We start from the raw sequence: 13,011 nt of genomic DNA, 5'->3' as shown, positions 1-13,011 counted from the left end.
ATTTCTAACGCGCTGAAGTTCCGTGTTCGTAGGCAATGCAGAACACAGCGGACAGAAATATGATATGATTCAGGATCATCAAGTCAAATGTATCAAAACTGCTGGTGTCTGACTCTGGTGGAAACGTGTGTGTGTGAAGGGCCGGTTCCAGGCATAAGCGAAATAAGTGGTCAATTAAGGGGCCCCAACCAATTATATATATATATATATATATATATATATATATATATATATATATATAAAATAATCATTTCAGTTTATGTGACAAAACAAGCTATGTCTAGTTTAGAGAATCATTGTACCTTCTAAACCGCTGTGCAAGGACTTTTCAGTTACCAAAAATAATGTATTTTCAGCTGTTTGAAGGTGTTGTACAAAACCGAAAGGAAACATGTAAATACCAAACTTAAGCACGGGACGCATAGAAATAGCGCACATAGAACAGATCTACCGCTTCTTAGACTTGCTTTCAATGTGAATGACATTGCTTTCAATGTCTATGTGGATTTTTATGTGGATTTGGTCGTCACCCAAAAAGTTACATATTGCAGCTTTAAGAATAGTAGATTGCACCAGGTGCAATTTCGAAATGGGGTTGTGCATTAGCAGTTTTTCTCTTATAATGTCTTTCTCTTATCACTCAATTATTATTTCTCTTATCTTATTTCTCTTATTTCTCTTATCACTCAATTATCCAGCTAACAATTTTTTGATTGGTATTTAGTCTAGCCAGCTATCTAAACTTGTAGTAATCATGGCCAAATACCAACCATACACATGCCCAGGGGCCCTGACCTCAAGGGGAGCCCCATTGATTTTGTTAGTCACTGTCACTCAGATATCATATAAACATGGCATAAGTAATTACAAAATGGGTAGAATTGCAGGAAATGAACTGTAAAACTGCAATGTTTTTCCCTGGCCCATGGCAGAATGTGTAGAATTGCACAAAACTTGCTGTAAAGGTGCAATGCAGTGTTTTTATCTCTATCAAATTATTTCTGGGTAACAATTAAGTACCTTACTGTGATTGTTTTAAATTAAAATGATAAAAAAATAACAAAAATAGCTTCTTAGCAAAGAAAAATTTCTCAAGGAAACATTTTGATAGGACTGTCTGGGAGTGGTCTGAGTGGGGAGGAAAAAACAGAAAAACTGTTATTGGCAGAGAGGTTTGGAACTCTTTCTTATTGGTATATTTAAGAAATAAGGCACGAGGGGTTGTAGTATTTGGCCAATATACAACGGCTAAGAGATGTTCTTATGCAAGACTCAACGTAGATGATGAAAAAATATGGCCCCGGGAAAACAAGGCTGACGGTTTACTTATTACTAACCAATTGTGTTTTTTTGTTTGTTTCTTTGCATTGGTTGTAACTTATTTTTTTAAACTTATTTTGTACATAATGTTGCTGTTACCGTCTCTTATGACCGAAAATAACTTCTGGACATGAGAACTGCGATTACCCACCACGGACCGGCACAATCCTTTTTTCCTTTAACGAGTCCGACGAGCCTGACGTGAATGATATACTGCTTCCCCGGGAACAGGCCCAGATCCCCATCATTTACGTGAAGAGAAGGTAGAGAAAAAGTGGCCAGAGGGCAGGCTGCCTTCTGAGAATTCGTAGGCAATCAAATAAACCCCCACTTCCTTCCATTCTGCTAGCAAAAGTGCAATCTTTGGAAAATAAAATCGATGACCTACGCAGAAGATTAAACTATTAACGGGACATTCAAAATGGTAAAATCTTATGCTTAACAGAGTCGTGGCTGAACGTCGACATTATCAACATACAGCTGGCTGGCTATACGCTGTATCGGCCCGACAGAACCGCGGCGTCTGGCAAGACAAGGGGCGGTGGACTATTTATTTTTGTAAATAACAGCTGGTGCACGATATCTAAGGAAGGTAGCACAGCCTGGAATATGTTCTGGGATTCCTCCGATGGCATTGAGGAGTACACCACATCAGTCATTGGCTTCATCAATAAGTGCATCGATGACGTCGTCCCCACCGTGACCGTACGTACAGTGGGGAGAACAAGTATTTGATACACTGCTGATTTTGCAGGTTTTCCTACTTACAAAGCATGTAGAGGTCTGTAATTTTTATCATAGGTACACTTCAACTGTGAGAGACGGAATCTAAAACAAAAATCCAGAAAATCACATTGTATGATTTTTAAGTAATTAATTAGCATTTTATTGCATGACATAATATTTGATCACCTACCAACCAGTAAGAATTCCGGCTCTCACAGACCTGTTAGTTTTTCTTTAAGAAGCCCTCCTGTTCTCCACTCATTACCTATATTAACTGCACCTGTTTGAACTCGTTACCTGTATAAAAGACACCTGTCCACACACTCAATCAAACAAACTCCAACCTCTCCACAATGGCCAAGACCAGAGAGCTGTGTAAGGACATCAGGGATAAAATTGTTGACCTGCACAAGGCTGGGATGGGCTACAGGACAATAGGCAAGCAGCTTGGTGAGAATGCAACAACTGTTGGTGCAATTATTAGAAAATAGAGGAAGTTCAAGATGACGGTCAATCACCCTCGGTCTGGGGCTCCATGCAAGATCTCACCTCAGAGGAAGGCCCTAAATATTGTCAAAGACTCTAGCCACCCTAGTCATAGACTGTTCTCTCTGCTACCGCATGGCAAGCGGTACCGGAGCGCCAAGTCTAGGTCCTAGAGGCTTCTAAACAACTTCTACCCCCAAGCCGTAAGACTCCTGAAAATCTAATCAAATGTCTACCCAGACTATTTGCATTGCCCCCCCTTTTTATACCGCTGCTACTCTCTGTTGTTATCATCTATGCATAGTCACTTTAATAACTACCTACATGTACATATTACCTCAACTAACCGGTGCCCCCACACATTGACTCTGTACCAGTACCCCCCTGTATATAGTCTGTTACTGTCCTGTTATTTTACTGCTGCTCTTTAATTACTTGTTACTTTTATTTGTTATTCTTTCTCATATTTTTTTAAAACTGCATTGTTGGTTAGGGGCTTGTAAGTAAGCATTTCACTGTAAGGTCTACACCTGTTGTAGTCGGTGCATGTGACTAATATCATTTGATTTGATTTGATTTGAGTGCTTGGATACAGCCCTTAGCCGTGGTAAATTGGCCATATGCCACAAACCCCCGAGGTGCCTTATTGCTGTTATAAACTGGTTACCTATGTAATTAGAGCAGTACAAATAAATGTTTTGTCATACCCGTGGTATACGGTCTGATATTCCACGGCTGTCAGCCAATCAGCATTCAGGCCTCGAACCGCCCAGTTTATAATAACTAATTTAGCACATGGTGATTTCACCATGGAAGGCCAAAACTCTATCACACCAAATATGGCTGACATTGTTGGTGGTCTTTTCAAACTGCTCTTACACTAAAATGGCATTATCATGTTCACAATTTCACAGTATTATTCCAACCTCATAATGTGGAAACATAAAGCACAGGACAATCACCTTTAAATCTGCAACGTTTTCTCTACGCCTTATGGCAAAATGTGTGGAATTGCAGTAAATGAACTTTAAAACTACAATTTTTCCCTCCACCGTCAAGAGGGGGGGCACTAAAATGTGTGTGTGTGTGTGTGTGTAATTTCTCATTGTATCTACAACCTCAAAGAATGAGAACCAATCAAGAATCAGAACAGACATTACACTGAAAGTGTCAGGGTGGCAATTGATAGAAAATACAGACAATTGACAGAAAATAAGCAATTTGATAGATTTAAATGGTGTTCAGCTTTTTTCTTAACTCTCAAGGAGATTTAGTTTATACTCCTACAAATGTTATATTTATATTGAGTGCTATTGATGTGTGGAAATGGTACAAAATGCACCAATGCTGTTTGGAACACAACAACCAATGTCATACCTGAGGGGTATACTACAAAGCAGGATCAATGAGTTAGCCAGCTAACTTTGATAAACAACCAGAAATAACTACACCTACTGATTTTCTGTTTCATTATGAAAGTTAAACTTTGATATGTGTTTTTGGCTGTTGAGTCAATTACACCATGTTATTTCAGAATATTGGGCAAGTTATCTGGCTAACTCATTGATTGTAGTATAACCCTCTGGTTAGTGGTCTGGCTCAATAACCTAATTTTGAAATGAAACAACCTTGTCACGTTGATGTAAGCTACAATAACCAGGTTTCCATCCATTATCTGTATACAATGACGAGATGCTCATATCTCCACGCTTACTGTAAATCCAAAATAAACACATTGGGCTTATTTTGGACAGATTTTGTTGAGAGTGAAACCTCTCGCTTTGCCTCTTGCTCTCTGTCTCCATCCAATAATTTCATGCGGATGGAACGTATAAAATAAGTCACGAGAGGCCTTATGGAAACAGCATATTTATCACTGTAGCTAAATTTCCATCCAATTGGCAACAGATTTTCATGTGAATATTTTAGAATCCGCATAAAAGAAAAGTGACTTTCCCCACCAGTTGTTTCCACCAAATGGACACGTTGCAGATAAACAGTGTGTGATGACGTAGTGCACACAATGTACTTTTGCGCTTAAATTTCCATTTACCAACTAAAAATCTACAGTTCAATGTGTTTCCATCACATTTTGAACCCTACCAATAGTTATGTCACAAAAACGTTTGCGTTAAATAGCCTACTCTGGTCTTGGTACGTGCGCTCTATACAACAGCTTGCAGATAGCCTACAGTGCAGGTAGGATGTGCAGGTAGTCTAGTCTACATAATGAGATTATGGATAAGAGCAAGAATGTTTTTATTTGTCAACCTGCAGTCAAGCATCGATCATCATGTAACCAGAATAAGATTGTCAATATTTATTGGAAAGGAGCATCAAGAGCACAGTGCACTTTCACCACCCTGTGGAGTTCATCATAGCATGTCATCTGTAGCCTAATAAACTGCATATTTTCCCAAGTTGTAGTGTGAGGACACAACATACGCATATCATAATGTTACTCCAAGTTTACTGGTTATTACAGTGGCTTGCAAAAGTATTACCCCCTTGGCATTTTTCCTATTTTGCTGCCTTACACCTGGAATTAAAATAGATTTTTGGGAGGTTTGTATCATTTGATTTACACAACATGCCTGCCACTTTGAAGATGCATAATATTTTTTGTGAAACAAACAAGAAATAAGACAAAAAAACAGAACTTGAGCGTGCATAACTATTCCCCCCCCCCAAAGTCAATACCACCTTTTGCAGCAATTACAGCTGCAAGTCTCTTAGGGTATGTCTCTATAAGCTTGGCACATCTAGCAATCTTTAAGTCAAACCACAGATTATCAATTGGATTGAGGTCTGGGCTTTGACTAGGCCATTCCAAGACATTTAAATGTTTCCCCTGAAACCACTCGAGTATTGCTGTAGCAGTATGCTTAGGGTAATTGTCCTGCTGGAAGATGAACCTCCGTCCCAGTCTCAAATCTCTGGAAGACTGAAACAGGCTGGAGCGAGAGGGGTTGAGACAGGGTGAGCAGGTCCGGAGGGGAATCCAAGGGGGTAGTTGAGTGAGGAATCCAGGACAGAGGAGCAGGATGATGAGACATGGAACAGGAGACAGGGACCAGAGTCAGAGCGGGCAGAACTGTAGCAGAGAGGAAAACAGCATCAGACAAGGAAAACATGCACAACAGGATAGCAGGCTCTGAATATTAACAAACGGCTAGCCCATAGACTGACTGAGCAGTGATTACGATCCGGCAGCATGGAAGTGGCAGGACTGAGTATTTGTAGAGGTGTTGGTTATGGAACGAGTTGCAGCTGGTGGGGGATCGCTCTGACTCCAGCACACCTGTCTCCGCCCACACAATCACACACACACACAGAGAGAGAGGAAGAGCGAGAGAGTACTGGCCGAATGGCGGCAGGTCAAGGAGACACAGGATGAGCAGTAGAGGGCGTTGCAGGAGCAGATGTGACACTTTATTTAACTAATTATGTGACTTCTGAAGGTAATTGTCACATCTGCTCCACCCTTCTTGACCTGCAGTTACTCCCCCTGTACACTCTCTCTCTCTCCTTGTCCCTCTCTGTGTGATTGTGTGGTTGGAAACAGGTGTGCTGGAGTCAGAGAAGATCCCTACCAGCTGCAACTCGTTCCATAATCAACACCTCTACAAATACTCAGTCCTGCCACTTCCACTCTGCCGGATTGTAATCTCTGCTCAGTCAGCTCATGATTCTAGCCATTTATTATTATTCAAGATCCTGGTACTCTGCTGTGCCTGTTTCCCTGCCTGACACCGTTTATCCTCTCATTGCAGTTACCGCTCTGTCTCTGACTCCTGTTCCACATCTCACCACCCAACTACCTTGCTCTCGATTTTACTCACCACCACTACCTTGGATTCCCCTCAGGACCTGTTTACCCTGTTCTACTCAGCCAAGTCCAACCTCAGTCTCCACATCTGGTTTTTCTGCAACTCATCCGAGCTTCCCTGGATCTGCACTCCATATCTCCCTGTGTAACAATACATATTTTGGTTCATTCATCCCTGTTTCCTCATCTGAGTCTGCTCTTGGGTTCCCCTGTGTCGCTCCACTTAACAGTAATTGGTTGCATCAGATCTTATTTAGGGGCTTCATAACAAAGGGGTGAATACACCTTTTGAAACAAGTTATTTTTTTCATTTCACTTCACCAATTTGGACTACTTTATATGTCCAATACATGAAATCCAAATAAATATCAATTTTAATGACAGATTGGAATGCAGCAAAATAGGAAAAACGCCAAGGGGTGAATACTTTTGCAAGGCACTGTATATGATTTTTGTTGTTGTCAATTGGCAGTCAAGCATCTATAATCATGTCACCAGAATAAGACCCTAGGATATTTATTGGAAAGGAGCATCAAGCTCATCACCTTGTACTTTCACCACCCTGTGAAGTTCATAATTTATTTAATCTGTAGCCTAATAAACTGTATGGTTTCCCGAGTCTTAGTGGGAGGACCACACACCATATGCATATCATCACGACCCCAAGTTACTATTATAACAATATTTGCATAAAGGCGTTTCCACCGCATAATTCATTTTATCGACACAAAAAGATCCCACCCTGTCGAATGAACAAATTATCTGTTTGCTTTTATAAAATTGTACCGAAACATCCTGTTTCCATCACAGCTGTCATTATGTTTTTTATGTGGTATGACTTTACTCTCATAAAAACTGTGGATGGGCCCACTTGTATTTCCAATTGAGTTTCAGCAGCTAAATGCTTCCATAGTATGTAAATGTGGTTAAAGAGCAACTGCCTTTAAAAAGCAACAAATCCCTTTGAAAACGGCCTATGTGGCATCGATATGAGCCAGAAACAGTTATTCTAGTGTCAAAATCAGGGGTGCAACTTTCCCTGGGGACGGGGGACATGTCGTTGTCGTCCCCCCCTCCCCCAAAATGAGGCATCAGTGTGCTTTAGGAAAATGCAGACGCCTCCGGGCAGTCTGGTAGGCTGTTTGGAGTGTTTGTCCGACTGGATAAAATAAAAAAAATATGTCCCCCCCACTTCTAAAACCAAAGTTGCGCCCCTGGTCAAAATAGACTACAAATTGTAAACAGGATCATTTTGGTCAGTCTCGTCTAAAACGGAGATTGGAACATCCATGCATCACGACCATTTCGAATCCCACCGTACCTTCTCCGCTATGCAATCTGGTTTCAGAGCTGGTCATGGGTGCACCTCAGCCACACTCAAGGTCCTAAACGATATCATAACCGCCATCGATAAGAGACATTACTGTGCAGCCGTATTCATCAACCTGGCTAAGGCTTAAGACTCTGTCAATCACAACATTCTTATTGGCAGACTCAACAGCCTTGGTTTCTCAAATGATTGCCTCACCTGGTTCATCAACTACTTCTCTGATAGAGTTCAGTGTGTCAAATCGGAGGGCCTGTTGTCCGAACCTCTGGCAGTCTCTATGGGGGTGCCACAGAGTTCAATTCTTGGGCTGACTCTTCTCTGTATACATCAATGATGTCGCTCTTGCTGCTGGTGATTCTTTGATCCACCTCTACGCAGACGACACCATTCTGTATACCTCTGGCCCTTCTTTGGACACTGTGTTAACTAACCTCAAGACGAGCTTCAATGCCATTACAACTCTCCTTCCGTGGCCTCCAACTGCTCTTAAATGCAAGTAAAACTAAATGCATGCTCTTCAACCGATCGCTGCCCGCACCTGCCCGCCCGTCAGCATCACTACTCTGGACAGTTCTGACTTAGAATATGTGGACAACTACAAATACCTAGGTGTCTGGTTAGACTTTAAACTCTCCTTCCAGACTCACATTAAACATCTCCAATCCAAAATTACATCTAGAATCGGCTTCCTATTTCGCAACAAAGCATCCTTCACCCATGCTGCCAAACATACCCTCGTAAAACTGACCATCCTACCGATCCTCGACTTCGGCAATGTCAGTTACAAAATAGCCTCCAACACTCTACTCAACAAATTCGATGCAGTCTATCACAGAGCCATCCGTTTTGTCGCCAAAGCCCCATATACTACCCACCACTGCGACCTGTATGCTCTCGTTGGCTGGCCCTCGCTTCATACTCGTCGCCAAACCCACTGGCTCCAGGTCATCTACAAGTCTCTGCTAGGTAAAGCCCCGCCTTATCTCAGCTCACTGGTCACCATAGCAGCACCCACCCGTAGCATGCGCTCCAGCAGGTATATCTCACTTGTCACACCCCAAAGCCAATTCTTCCTTTGGCCGCCTCTCCTTCCAGTTCTCTGCTGCCAATGACTGGAATGAACTGCAAAAATCTCTGAAGCTGGAGACTCATATCGCCCTCACTAGCTTTAAGCATCAGCTGTCAGAGCAGCTCACAGATCACTGCACCTGTACATAGCCCATCTGTAAACAGCCCATCCAACTACCTCATCCCCATACTGTATTTATTTATTTATCTTGCTCCTTTGCACCCCAGTATCTCTACTTGCACATTCATCTTCTGCACATTCTACCATTCCGGTGTTTAATTGCTATAATGTAATTACTTCACCACCATGGCCTATTTATTGCCTTACCTCCCTTATCCTACCTCATTTGCACATGCTGTATATAGACTTTTTCTACTGTATTATTGATTGTATGTTTGTTTATTCCATGTGTAACTGTCACGTTCCTGACCTTATTTCCTTTGTTTAGTCTTTGTTTAGTTGGTCAGGACGTGAGCTGGGTGGGCATTCTATGTTTTGTGTTTCTATGTTGGGTTTGTTGTTTGGCCTAATATGGTTCTCAATCAGAGGCAGGTGTTTGTTATTGTCTCTGATTGGGAACCATATTAAGGTAGCCTGTTTTCACTGTTTGTTTGTGTGATTGTTCCTGTTCCAGTGTTTAGTGTTCACGTTACGGGACTGTATCGTCTTCGTTCCTTTTTTGTCGGTTTGTTGTTTTGTTCGGTGTTTAAGTATTTTCCCATTAAATATGGATGATATTCACGCTGCATCTTGGTCCTCCTCTCTTTCACCCGAAGACAGTCGTTACAGTAACTCTGTGTTGTTGTATGTGTCGAACTGCTTTGCTTTATCTTGGCCAGGTCGCAGTTGCAAATGAGAACTTGTTCTCAACTAGCCTACCTGGTTAAATAAAGGTGAAATAAAACAATAAAAATAAACAATGGATAAAAGATGGTTGGGTTTTGATTTGAAGATGTCCATTTGCCCACTAACATGGGGTGAACAGCTGCGTTGATTGCTCTCTATCCAATAGCATACAGTGTGACAGACCTGCTCAGCAGCGCCGACTATTTACATAAGACAGCACGTCACCATTTTTTTAACTTGAGAAATACTGCACCAAACACCTTAGTTAGATGTAAAATTGTGCAACTAAAACATCATCTACAAAAAGGTAAAAAATAATTAGATTTCTTGAGTTATCTTAGATTCATTCTGGGGATTTTGAGGAAGTGATATAGGCTTCCGTGTCTACAGTGTCTCATGGGGGACAAACATCATTAACCAAATGAGGAATTGGTCAGGAAACACATTGCAAAGACTGAAATCTAATTTTTCTAATGAGCAACAGAAAAACGCACGTGCCAATCGGCGTGTTCAGTGGCTCTGAAATGTCAACAATACTTAATACGCTAGACAAGGGTCACGGATAGAAGGGACCCTAGACCAAGGTGGGATGTTGGCTGAAAATAATGCTGCGCAGTGATTGGCTTGAATTTACAATGACCCAGGGTAGCTTAAAGCGACAGCTACGGCTGGACATTAAGATTCGACAAGATATGTTGTTTGTGTTGCTCTCAAGAACAGGGCGCCATTGAAGGGAGTGATTACTGGGGTAGAGGCAGGGTTGAACATGGATCAGCTGAAGGGGAAGATTCCCAGTGTTTGTGATGCCTGCCATTTGATGCGACAGAGACCCTGTGGAGAGTGGGGTGAAATAGAAGAGTCACTGTCTGTTCTTTTGAGTTGATGATGTTGAGTCTTTACTTGACTAAGTCATGTTAGGATATATCAGTTATCCAGTACGAGGTTTTGTGCTGAACCTGCTGCAGTATTTCAGGTGCCAAGTGTATGGTCATGTTGCAACAGTGTGTAGGAGGAAGATTCCTAGATGTGAGAAGTGTACAGGAGGGAATGAGACAAAGGAATATGTAGTATCGGTGGGAAAAGTTGTGTGTGTTAACTCTAGGGGTACACATGGTGCTGGAGATCAGAAGTGTCCTCTGAGAGAAAGGCACATTGAGGTTGCCAGGATCAGAGTAGTACAGAAGGTGTCATATGCTGAGGCAGTGAAGAGGATCCCTGTGAGTAGGATAAGGCCAATAGATATTGATAGGAATAACATGTGCTTCATGTGCTGTGTTTCTTAGCGTCCATAGCTATCGTTATCATCTGTACCGCAGTAATAGAACGTAAATCTCCGAAATTAGATGTTGTGTTGGCAGCTGCAGAAAAGCACTTGGTTGTATGTGATTTTACTGCAGAAGAGTTACAAGGTGTGTTGAACGATAGTGTCCCGTCCTCCCAGGCTGCTGGTCTGCTGTAGGATCAGATAGTGGTGAGGTTTTAAAGGGTATAGGGTTAGTTGGTAGGGCAGTTTTACTCCCTTTTCCCCATCTGTTGTCCCATCCCTTTTTGTCTCACAAAGTGTAATGAATTCACACTCCAGAACAGTAGACGGAAACACAGGGCTAGATAAGATATATAGATGAATAGGGAGGCTGTGACAGTACAAATTTAAAGAAGAAGAAGGTCGGGGCAGGTGAAATAGATTATGCAACAATTACGATGGACACGCTTTTATGCGTGTCGTAAGCAGTTATGTTGTAGCCTACTACCACCACGACATGTAAAAGCAGAGTTTATAGGCAGAGGGAATAAGGTATGATGAACTTCATAACTTATTTCCTAACTTCATAACTTACGGTGGTTATGTGCACGGTGATGAGCTTCATGCACATTTTCTAATAAATATTGAGGGTAGGCTATCATTTGAATGATGCTGTAGCTAGCAGATTGTAATGGGCTAATGTGATGCTCCATTAGCCGTTACAGGATAGGTACTGTTTGGTGTAGCAGCGGATTTTTGACAAACCTTTTTAACTTGGCGAAACTCTCTTCGTTCTTGATTCAGCAAAACATTTATCTTCTAAAATGTCTGTGTCCAGTTGTAGGTGGTTCGTTAGAATTTTTTAAATGCTCTGTTATTAAAATAAATAAATGTTTTGCTCCATGAAGTAATGCAACAATGTGTACGCCGCCATTGTCTATTTCAAATCCTCTCTCATTGCTTGAGACAGGTGCGTCCATCCAGGGGTAAAAGTAAGGTGGTACGGTCTGGTACAGAGTCCCAGCAAAATAAATAGTGGGGGTACACCATACTGGTAAAACATGAGCCTATCATAATAATTAAAACAAAATGTCAACAAAACTGTATGCTATTACGCCATTATTAATCATTACCGTATGTCAGAGGCATGACAAATTTGCGATTGGACTTGAAAACGGTGGTATAGCGGCCTATACACTCCAAAATGTGATATGGTTCAATGAGAACACTGACATTTTGCCGAGGCAGAGATGAGTAGTGGCGGAAATCGAGACGCAGGACAGCAGTGGATGCATACATTTTAGCCTAATGACAATCACCAAATGACATATGTCATTATACTTTTTGGTGTTTTGTGTAACAGATGTCTCTTTTCATTTACCACTGTATGACGGCTGGAAATATGTTGCGAGTAGGGTGAATGTGCGCGGGTAGCCTAGTAAAGGAGCCCTTTGAAGTATGAATGTTTGAGAATCAGATGAAGACATTATGACTGGTTGTGTTAATGCCACAATAAAAGGTCATACATTTTAAAAGTTAAATGACAAATCTTTAGGACTAGGCCCACAGAAATCCTATTGAATTAATATGAAGTTCTATGATTTGGCCCATCATTTTTTGGGGTGTGTGCACACATTGTCCCGTACTGGGAAATGTAATCTACAGTTACCCCTGGGTCCTGCATGTCACGATGACACTCACCTGTCTCGATCAATGAGAGACATTTTTAAAAACATCTATAAGTGACTTTCTTGAGGTTCACAATCAATTTTAGATACTTTCACATGATTTGGAAATTATGCCCAAAAAAGTATAATATATATTTGTGCCAAAAATCTTAAAACGTTAGCATATGGAAACAGTACCAGGGAAATTAAACCAAAGCATGGATTGCTGTCATACCTTGTCCATAGAGTGCTTACATGGCAAGGAAACCAATATGTCATTTTGTAATTTGGGTAAACTATCCCTTTAAACTTCAATTGATTTATTCAGTACATGAAAACGTAAGTGCAAAAGTCATTTTATGTACACTACGTCATCACGCACAGCATTTTATCCGCTAATAAGTCAGTTTGATGTAAACACCTCTGTTGGGGAAATTTGCATATTGTTTCTATGCAGATTTTTGAATATTCACCCGAAAATTTGTCGCCAGTTGG

This window comes from Salvelinus namaycush, chromosome 30 (assembly GCF_016432855.1).
Source record: "Salvelinus namaycush isolate Seneca chromosome 30, SaNama_1.0, whole genome shotgun sequence".
Lineage (NCBI taxonomy): Eukaryota > Metazoa > Chordata > Actinopteri > Salmoniformes > Salmonidae > Salvelinus > Salvelinus namaycush.
This window is presented reverse-complemented; position numbering follows the sequence as displayed.